An 11,761-nucleotide genomic window follows, 5' to 3' on the forward strand; every position below is an offset into this window, starting at 1 on the left:
GCGCGCTTATTGGGCTTCTGTAGCTCTAGAAAATCCACTTCGAGTGCAGGGAGGTCAGAATCCAACAACATCTGCAGTCCTTTTTTAGCCTCTGAATCAGATTTTTGCTCAGGTCCCTCAATTTCAGCCAGAAAATACCTGAAATCACAGAAAAACACACAAACTCATAGTAAAGTCCAGAAAAGTGAATTTTAAATAAAAACTAATAAAAATATAATAAAAACTAACTAAAATATACTAAAAACATACTAAAAACAATGCCAAAAAGCGTATAAATTATCCGCTCATCAAGCACGCACCAAGGCAAAGAAGGATGGCACTCAAAAATTCAGGTGTAGCACTCACTTTTGCTACCTTTTTCGTGCCTCAACCTTAGAAGGAAGGCTCAACATCATGTAGCGCTCAAAGAGTGAGTGGAACGCTCACAAAGTTAACGCTATGGGCTAGGGAGGCACACCAAATTGGCTCACCAACTAAGAGTGAACGTAACATTCACATTACCAAACAGAGCGCTCCACTGGAGCTAACCTCCAACCCATGCCACTTAAACCAAAAGACATCTGGATCCATTTCTCATTCAAGGCCAACTTTGAAAAGGCCACTCCAAGCTTTGAAGACCAAAATAGAAAGTGTATAAATAGGAGTTAATTCAATTTGTAAAGGACCTTTTGCTCATTTTTTAGTTTGACCTTTAGCTCATTTTTACTTTTCACTTTTAATTTTCATTTATCTTTTAATTTGGGATTTGGGAATTTGATTGAGCTTTCTGTTTTCATTTTTCTTTTCTTCTGCAACTTTTGTTTTCTGTCTTTTTGTTTTGAATTGAGATTGAAGAGCTTCATTGATTCAAAATCTGAGAATTATCTTTTACTTTTCTTCTCAATTGTTCTAAGAGTTGGATCTTAATAATCTTTTCTTGTTTTCATTTTCATTTTCTTCTGAAAATTCTCTTCTGCTTGATCAAGAGAGTAATTGAGATCTAGATCTACTTTCTAATCTCATTACCCTTCTTCGATCTTCAATTTCTCTTTTGAATTTCATAATTGATTTAAGTTTCCTACTGTTTTGTTTCTTGAAGTAATTTTCCATTTCTATTGTTGCTACTGAGATCCAGATCTAAATTCCTGCATCTCATAGCTATCTGATTTACTTTAACTTGCATTTTCTAGTTTAATTCTAAATCCCAATACCCAAATCCTTTTATTCTTCAAGAAATTTACATTCCTCAGCAATTTAGATTCAGCAATTTACATTTCTTACACTTTAAGTTTTTGCAATTTACTTTTTTTGAATTTAAGTTTAAGCTCTTTTACTTTCTTTCATTTTAAGTTTCTACAATTTATCTCTTTTGCAATTTACTTTTCTGCACAAATTACCTTCCGCACTCTTATTTACTCGCAATTTGGAGTTATGAATGAGGTTTTTTCCTTATCTAGTTTGTACATCGGGATCTGGTTGTAACTCGAGTAGGAGTCCATAAAAGACAGATATCGGTAGCCTGAGGCAGAGTCAACCATAGCATTAATGCTAGGAAGATGATAAGGATCCTTGGGGCAAGCTTTATTGAGGTTGGTGTAATCAAAATACATCCTTCACTTTCCGTTTTATTTTTTCCCTTATGAACACTGCTTCCAGCAAGGCTTGTACTTGTTCCTCCAAGACTTGTGTCCTTTTTGGTCCGAGCTTCCGACGCTTGTGCTGAATAGGTCAGGAGCCTAGTATACTACGAGTTTATGGGACATCAGAGGCTTTCTACGTAAAATGTCAAAATTTTTCCTTAGGAGGTTAATGAGATGTTCCTTTAGGTTTCCCTCTAGATTAGCTCCTATGTTTGTTGTTTTGTCAAGATGGTCTCCGATTTGTACCTCCTCTATCTTGCCTCCAAGTTGGGGGCACAGTTCTTCTCGAGTTTAGACTCCACCCAATTCAATCGTGTTGACCTCTTTGCCCCCAAGACTTCCTTTTAAATCAAAGCTTTCATAGTAGCACTTCCGCACTAGCTTTTGGTCCTGTTTAATTGTGGCAACTCCTTCTTCCGTGGGGTGGTGAGACGACAGTTGTGATTCGGTTTAAGGTTGTTCGACCTATTAAGGCATTGTACGCCGAGTTTACATTAACCACACTATAATTAATGCTTAGTGTCTTCGACCTTGCACGCTTTCCAAAAGTGGTGTATAAGGAGATGTACCCCAGGAGTCAGATTGGCATGTCCTCCAGTCCGAATAGGTTATCTGGGTAGGCCTTTAAGTCCTTTTCTTCCAGTTCAAAGGTGGGTTTGAAGGCAGGTTTGAATAGAATATCTGCCGAGCTGTCCTGGTCTATCAGAGTTCTATGGAGGTTAGCGTTGGAGAGGAAGGGTGAAGAGTGTGTGGGGAAGAGTGAAAGTAAGAGAGAGAAGAAGGTGGGATAGATGGAGATTCTATGAAAGTTTTAATTGATTTTATTAGGTTTTAGTGCAAAATTCACTTTTTAGATGCTACTTTGAGTTTTTGTATTTTTGTTATGATTTCAGGTAATCTCTGGCTGAAATTGGTAAGTTTTGGCAAAGTCTGATTCAGAGACAAAGAACGGAGTGTAGATGCTGTTAGATCCTGACCTCCATGCATTTAAACGAGCATTTCTGAAGTTACAAAAGCTTAAATAATGCATTGTCAATGGCGTTGGAAAGCTAACTTCCAGGGCTTTCTAGAAATATATAATGGTCTATACTTTCTTTTGGAAGGGACAGCTCATATTGGGCGTTGAACGCCCAAACTACACCCTTTCTGGCATTCAACACCCCATAAGGACCAAAGCCAATGTTGAATGCCCAAACCTAGTATTAAACACCACCACGGGAGAACGAGGCAGCATGGACAACTTCCTAATGGGCGTTCAACACCCATTTCTCAAGTTGGACGCCAAGCTCAGCACAAAACACTCAACCAAAGTGAGCCTAGAAGATCACCCATATTTAGGATCTTCTGCCTCATCTTCTTGCATTACTTTCGAATTACATTGTAAAGCATGAGTCACTAAACCTCCTAGGTTAAGGTTAAGAGCTCTACTTTTTCTCATGGATTAATAATATTACTGTTTCTATTTCAATCTATGTTTGATTCCATGCTAAGATGTATTTTCATTCTTCAATCCTTATGAATATGGGGTAGAACTAGCATATGACCTTGTTCTACATGAGTCTTGTGAGTCTCAAGATGGATAGCATTGAACTACAAGCATGAGAGTACATCTCTTAGATGGTTGATACGTAAGCATCTTTCCTATCTTTTCCTAGTGAATTTGCATTTAATTTGTTGAGTTTAATCAAGAACTAATTAACTTTAGCCACTATGGATACTACTTTGAGTCTTGTGCATTTTTGTTTATTTTAGGTAGCATTCAGCTGGATTTGATGGAGTTTCTGCAGAAGAAGAGATGAAGGTGAATGATGCTGTCAACCCTGACCTCTCTGCACTCAAATCTGAATAACTCGAGCAAAAATGGTTCAATTGACATGGTTTTAGTGGCGTTGGAAAGCTAACTTTCAGAGCTTTCTAACGATGTATAATATTCCATACTTATTCTCTAAACTCGCTACCAAGGCTGCACCTAACTTGAGATTTCTCAAGTTAGGCACAATGCACAACAACAACACGCAAGATTGGTTCTGCCCACTTCAAGTTAGGTGCACTAAAGCCCAAGTTAGGCACAGCTTCACTCAACTAAACTCTAACTCATGCTGCCAAGCCCAAGTTAGGCGTGGATCCTAGTGAAGCCAAGTGGTCCCCACGTTACAATGCGAAGATCTTTAATTAATTCTGATTTAAATTTAAATTTTATTTTAAAAATAGGAAAAGATATTATTTTAATTTTAGAAATTATATTTTAAATTAATTAGGATTAGATATAAAAGAGAAAAAAACTTTTCTTCTGGGGGATTAATTCCATTCCATTTTCATAATGTAAATTACAGTTTACCTGAATCCTAGTTTTTCTCTCTGAACCATGAGCAACTAAATCTCCACTGTTAAGGTTAGGAGCTCCGTCTATTTGTATAGATTGATTCTATTGTTTTTCTATTTTAATTCATGTACTGATTTATAATTTAAGAATTGTTTTTGTTCTTTATCTTATGAATTTGGGTGGAACGGAAGTATGACCCTCTTTCTAATTGAGTTCTTGTATAACTTGGAAAAGCTCTTTACTTGAACAACAGCTTGAAAATAATTTCTCCTAAATTCTAATTATTTGGATTTAATGGGATACGTGACATATAATCCTCTTATATTTGGATAATTAGGATCTCTGTGGCATATAAACTAGAATTGAATTTCACCCTCTAATTGGAATTAATTGACCAAGGAATTGGCGGTTGATGAGAATTAGAGGAGACTAGAAAGGTCTAAGGAATTAGGGTCTAGTCACATATAGTTTGCCATGAATTAAATCTTGCATGATTAAAATAGTTAGCAAGAAAAGTCAATCCAGAAAATAGATAACTCTGAAGCCTTAACTGTTTATCCATATATTATTCACAACTAACTTACTGCTTGCTTGTTTAATTCTCCGATTCACTGTTTAATGCGTTTGAATCTTCAAACACTATTTTTTGCTTGTCTAACTAAGTAAATTAATCAACCATTGTTGCTTAGTCCATCAATCCTCGTGGGATCGACCCTCACTCACCTGAGGTATTGATGATTGGATTTTTGACGGCTTAGAAATTTACTAATGAAATCTCATTGTAAAGTATAGTTTCTAAACCAAGCAATAATCCTTTCATACAAAAGATTGTTTGTCACAAGTAACAAACCCCTAAATTTATAAACCGAAGTATTGATCCTCGGGTCGTTCTCCCTAGGAATTGTAATGAAGTGTTTTGTTATTGGTTGTGAGTTATTTTTGGGGTTTTAATAAGAAACATGAAAGATAAATGGCAAAAAGTAAATTAATGGCTAAAAAGGTCTTGGCAAGGGTTGGTGGTCAAGGATCTCTATCCTAATTACTAATCACAACATGAGAATTGGCAAGGATTAATCCCATTAAATCATCCTCTAACTAGTAAAGGAAATTCAAGTGAGCTTTATCAATCCTAGTCAATAGGTCCTAACTCTCCACTAATTCAATTAGTGAGAACTAGAGTCAATGGCTCCCAATCATCAATCTCTTTGACATTAGTAACTCAATAATTCCTAAGTTACCTTCTCAATCCAAGAACATAAAATTCTATTCTAACATTCTCCCAAGCATTTAATCAAACACTTGGAAGGTACAAAAGAAAAGTATAGCAAATCACAACAAGAATGAGTTCTAACAACAATTAAATGCAAAAAATTAACAGCAACAATCAAGGAAATCACAATTATCATGAATTACCTCAAATTTCATTATTGAAAGAGAACAAAGGAACAACAATTTATCCAAAACAAAATAAGGGATTACAATTATTAAAGCACATAACTAGAAAGAGGAAGATGAGAAGAGTAAGAATTGGTAAAGGAAAAGTAAAGCAAAGCATGAATTAAACCTAAATTTAAGAGGAGAGATTAACCTAAACCTAATTCTAATTCTAGAGAGAAGTGAGAGCTTCTCTCTCTAGAAAACTAACTCTAAACTAAAACTAACTCCTAGTGAATCAATCTATGATGAATCCCCCAATCCCCTTTCATTCTTGGTCCTTTTAATCCTTTCTACCATAATTCTGGCACCAAAATGGGTCCAGAAACTCTCCAAAATTGCCAGGCACGTGTTGCTTTAAGGAGATCATGTGTGGACTGCAATGCGTGCGCGCACGGTACGTGTGCGCGTCCTCGGCCGATTCCGCAAGGTGCGCGCGAGCGTCTTGTGGGCGTGTGCGTGCTTGGTCAAATTCTTTTCTTTGGCTTTTTATGCTTCTCTCCATTTGTATGCTTCCTTCCTTGCTCCTTTGATCCATGCCTAGCCTATTTCAATCATGGAATTAATAGAAAACATATTAAGGCATCTTATGGAATTAAGGAGGAATTAGAATTCATCAAAATAAGGCTTAAAAAGCATGTTTTTACACTTGAGCACAAACACGGGAGAGATTACAAAATCATGCTAATTCCATGGCTAAATGTGTCAAAATGTTAATGAAATGCTCTAAATTCAATACAAGATAAACCCTAAAAATGGGGTTTATCAGGTATTACTTGGTACGACCCAGTGCACTTGTTGGTTAGTTTGTGGGTTATAAATTCTGCACCAAGTTTTTGGCGCTGTTGTCGGGGATTGATAGTGATTAACAACTATTGGTTGTTTGATTGCTTAGATTAGGCGTTTTAGTTTTAATTTTATTTAAATTTTGCTTTAGTATTTTCGAAATAAATAAATAAAAAAATAAATAAATAAATAAAATAATAAATAAATAAAAAATTAGCACTAATATTTTTCTTAATTTCTGAAATTAAATTTGGTGTTTTCTAGTTAGTCTTATTCTACTTTTTCTTATTTAATTTTCCTAATAATTTTGAAATTTTTGTCTTGATTTTAATAGTAATTTTTGAAATTTAGTGTTTGTTTTATTCAAAACTTTTATATCTTTACACAGGTTACCACTGGGAATTCTCTGCACTCTGACGTAGAGAGTTCCATCCTTTCTTGTCTTCTGTCTGTGTATACGCAGGAACAGAGACAAGGACCCTCTTAGACTTTGATCCTAAAACTGAAAGGACTTTTAGGTGACGTTTGCAACAAGCAAGACTTTACAAGGCTGCAGAATCCACTATGGATCCTAACAATGCTGCTAATACCAATGTGGCAAATCCGAATGGGAATAAGCAACAAAGGAGAGTACTTGGCTCTTACTTTGCTCCTACTACAGATCTTTATGGAAAAAGCATTGTGGTGCCTCCTATAGCTGCGAACAACTTTGAGTTGAAGCCACAATTGGTCACCTTGGTACAATAAAACTTCCAGTATCATAGTCTTCCCCATGAAGATCCAAATCAATTTATTCCTAATTTTCTATAGATCTGTGATACTGTAAAGACAAATAGAGTGGATCTTGAGGTGTACAAACTCATGCTCTTCCCGTTTGCTCTGAGGGATAGAGCAAAGCTATGGCTAGATTTCCAACCCAAGGAGAGTTTGGATACTTGGGACAAGGTTGTTACTGAGTTTCTTACTAAATTTTTCCCACCAAAGAAGCTGACTATGCTTAGGGTGGAGGTTCAGACCTTCAGGCAAAAGGATAGTGAAACTCTTTATGAAGCTTGGGAGAGATACAAGCTACTGACTAGGCAATGCCCTCCAGACATGTTCTCCAAATGGACCCAACTAGATATCTTTTATGAAGGTTTGGGTGAAATGTCCAAGATTTGCTTAGATAATTCTACAGGTGGTTCACTGCACAAGAAGAAGACACCGGAGAAGACTATTGAGCTTATTGAATTGGTTGCTAGCAACCAATATTTATACTCATCTAATAGGAATCCTGTGAACTCTCAGACTCCTCAGAAGAAAGATGTTATGGAAGTAGAAGCTCTTTATGCTATTCTTGCTCAGAACAAGCTTATGTCTCAGCAGATAAGTTTACTTACTCAACAGATGGGTGGCATGCAAGTCTCATCTATCAACACCCAAAATCCACCTCAAGAGGTCTTTTATGACATGACAGGTAATTTTGTGTAAAATGATAATTATGATTATGCTCAATCCTCTTCTAAACAGGTCAATTACATGGGGAGTGGTCCTAGAAATCCCAATAATAATCTATATTCTAAGACATACAATCAGGGGTGGAAAAATCACCCAAATTTTGGGTGGAGGGACCAACCTCAGAGACCTCAGAATTTCAACAACAGTTTTCAGGGCGGCTTCCAACAGAACAATAACCGCCAGTTTCAGTCTCATCAACAACAACCACTTCCGCAGGCAAATTCTAAATCCCAAGAAATATTCTAATTGGGAGATGATGAAGAGTTTTATGCAGAAAACCAGAGCCTCCATTAGAGACTTGGAGGTGCAAATGGGCCAACTGAGCAAGCGAATACCTGAGAGGTCTGCAAGTAGATTTCCAGGTGATACAGTGGTGAACCCAAGAAAAGACTGCAAGGTTATTCAATTGAGAAGTAGTAAAGTAGCTGGTTCTGAGAACAAGGTCAACGAAGATTTAGTTGAAAAAGAAGCTCCAGAGGAAAAGAAGGAAGAAGTAGAACACGCCCCTCCTAAGTGTGTAGACAACCCATTACCTGATTCTCTTGACACTTATCCTACCTTGCCAAAGGCTCCTGAATACAAGCCAAAAATGCCATATCCTCAGAGGCTTTAGAAGGCTTCTAAAGAGAAGTAATTTTCTAATCTTTTAGATGTCTTCAAGAAGTTGCAGATCAACATTCCTTTTGTAAAGGCTCTTGAGCAAATGCCTCTCTATGCTAAATTTATGAAAGAGTTATTGACCTACAAGAAGAATTGGAAGGAACAAGAAACAGTAGTGTTAACCAAGGAATGCAGTACCATAATTCAACACAACCTTCCTAAGAAAATGCCAGATCCAGGGAGCTTTGTAATTCCTTTCACCATTGGAGATGTCACCATTCAGAGAGCTTTATGTGATATTGGAGCAAGCATCAATCTAATGCCACTTTCAGTGATAAAAAAGCTTCAAATTGAGGAGGTAAAACCCACTCGTATTTTTCTTCAACTTGCTGGATCTTTCTATTAAATTACTTGTGGGTATTGTTGAGGATTTACTTGTTAAAGTAGGACCATTTATTTTTCCTGTTGATTTTGTTATATTAGACATGGAAGAGGAGGTAAAATCCTCTATTATACTTGGTAGACCCTTTTTAGCTTCATGTAGAGCTCCGATTGATGTGCAAAAGGGTGAATTAACCGTGAGGGTAAATGAAGAACATGTGGTCCTTAATGTGTTTAAAGCTCTCGAGCACCCTAATGATTCTGAAGGGTGCATGAAAATAGATGTTATTGAACCACTTGTTCAAGAGGTATTGAAAGCTGAGGTGCTTGATGAAATTCTAGATCCTATCTCTGAGTATGAATTAGTTAAAGTTGATGATTCACCACCCCAGAAGGCTATGATTCACACGCCTAAAGCAGAGGAGGAAGCCCGTAAGCTTGAGCTCAAACCCTTACCTCCTTCTCTGAAATATGTGTTCTTGGGTGAAAATGATTCCTATCCACTGATTATTAGCTCTTCCCTGAAGCCTGAAGAGGAAGAGGTGCTTATTTCAGTGCTCAGGAGCCATAAAACAGCTCTTGGGTGGACCATTAGTGACTTGAAGGGGATTAGTCCAACCAAGTGTATGCACAAGATCCTCCTTGAAGATGATGCTAAACCAGTTGTGCAACCACAAAGGAGACTCAATCCAACCATGAAGAAGTGGTCCAAAAAGAGGTAATGAAATTCTGGGAAGCAGGTATTATTTACCCTATTTCTGACAGTCCTTGGGTAAGTCCCGTGTAGGTAGTTCCCAAGAAAGGAGGGATGACAGTGATCAAGAATGAAAAGAATGAGCTTATTCCTACAAGAACAGTCACATGTTGGAGAATGTGTATAGACTACAAGAGGCTCAACGCTACTACAAGGAAGGATCACTTCCCCCTGCCTTTCATTGATCAGATGCTTGAGAGGTAAGCTGGTCATGATTTTTATTGTTTTCTAGATGGGTATTCTAGATATAATCAAATTGCAGTGGACCCTCAAGATCAAGAGAAGACAACATTCACATGCCCCTTTGGAGTGTTTGCCTACAGGAGAATGCCATTTGGACTCTGTAATGCTCCAGTAACTTTTCCAAGGTGTATGCTTTTAATTTTTTCTGATATGGCTGAAAAGTTCATTGAGGTATTTATGGATGATTTTTCTGTCTTTGGTAATTCTTTTGAATCCTACCTTAATCATTTATCTCTTGTCTTGAAACAGTGTCAAGAATCAAACCTTGTTTTAAATTGAAAAAAATGTCATTTTATGGTTACAGAAGGTATTGTTCTTGGGCACCGGATTTCCAGTAAGGGGATTGAGGTTGATAGAGCAAAGGTGGAGGTAATTGAAAAATTACCACCACCAGCTAATGTTAAGGTAGTCAGGAGTTTCTTGGGTCATGCAGGATTTTATAGAAGATTTATAAAGGATTTTTCTAAATTTGCTAAACCATTAAGCAACCTGTTGGTTGTTGATGTTCCTTTTGTCTTTGATTCTAATTGCCTGCATGCTTTTCAAACTCTAAAATCAAACCTTACCTCTGCTCCCATTATAGCTCCCCTTGACTGGGATTTACCATTTGAGTTGATGTGTGATGCTAGTGACTTTGCTATAGGAGCTGTTTTAGGATAGAGGCATGGTAAGCTTATACATGTCATTTACTATGCTAGCCATGTGTTAAATGATGCCCAAAAGATTTACACAACTACAGAAAAAAAATTATTAGCTATTGTGTATGCTGCTGCTAAGTTTAGGTCTTATTTAATTGGTTCTAAGGTTATTGTTTATACTAATCATGCTACTTTGAAGTACCTTCTAACCAAACAAGATTCTAAACCAAGATTAATCAGATTGGTGTTGCTCCTTCAGGAGTTTGATATTGAGATAAAAGACAGGAAAGGGTCAGAAAATCAAGTAGCTGACCATCTCTCCAGAATTGAGCTTGAAGTAGGAGTACAACCACCTACAACTGTGACTGAGATGTTTTCAAATGAGCAATTGTTCTTTATTCAGCAGGCTCCATGGTTTGCAGACATTGCGAATTACAAAGCCATGAATTTTATTCCAAAGGAGTACAGTAGGCAACAGGTAAAGAAGCTATTGACGGATGCAAAGTACTACATTTGGGAGGAACCATACCTTTTTAAAAGGTGTTCAGATGGTATCATCCGGAGATGTATCCCGGATGAGGAAAAATAGCAGGTTCTTTGGCACTGTCATGGTTTTGATTATGGAGGCCTCTTTGGTGGTGAAAGGACAGCTATAAAGGTCCTTCAAAGCGGGTTCTACTGGCCGACTCTCTTCAGGGGCTCAAGAGAATTTGTGAAGCACTGTGACAGATGTAAAAAGGCCACGAATCTCCCTGCCAACCATGAAATGCCACATCAGGGGATTCTTGAGGTTGAGTTGTTTGATGTGTGGGGTATTGATTTCATGGGACCCTTCCCTCCCTCACATTCAAACAACTACATTCTAGTGGCAGTTGATTATATGTCCAAGTGGGTGGAAGCTGTGGCTCTACCCACTAATGATGCCAAATTAGTGATGAGCTTTCTTCATAGATATATTTTTAGCCGGTTTGGTGTCCCAAGGATGCTCATTAGTGATGGTGGAAGTCACTTCTGTAATAGACAGCTGGACTCACTTTTGCAGAGATATGGAGTCTGTCATAAAGTGGCAATCCCCTATCACCCTCAGACAAGTGGACAGGTTGAAGTTTCTAACAGGGAACTCAAGAGGATTCTAGAGAAGACCGTCAGTGTTTCAAGAAAGGACTGGTCTAGGAAGCTTGATGATGCTCTTTGGGCATATCGGACAGCGTACAAGACTCCCATTGGTATGTCCCCTTATCAGTTGGTTTATGACAAAGCCTGTCACTTGCCAGTTGAGCTGGAGCATAAAGCTTACTAGGCAATCAGGTATCTAAATCTTGATTCAGAAGCTACAGGAATTAAGCGAATGCTTCAGTTGAATGAGCTTGATGAATTCAGATATTCAACCTATGAGAATGCCAAGCTCTATAAGGAGAGAACCAAGTTATTCCATGATAAGAAGATTTCCATCAGAGTCTTTGAGCCAGGACAGAGAGTGCTTCTT

Source organism: Arachis duranensis, chromosome 4 (genome assembly GCF_000817695.3).
Source record: "Arachis duranensis cultivar V14167 chromosome 4, aradu.V14167.gnm2.J7QH, whole genome shotgun sequence".
In the NCBI taxonomy this organism is placed as follows: Eukaryota; Viridiplantae; Streptophyta; class Magnoliopsida; order Fabales; family Fabaceae; genus Arachis; species Arachis duranensis.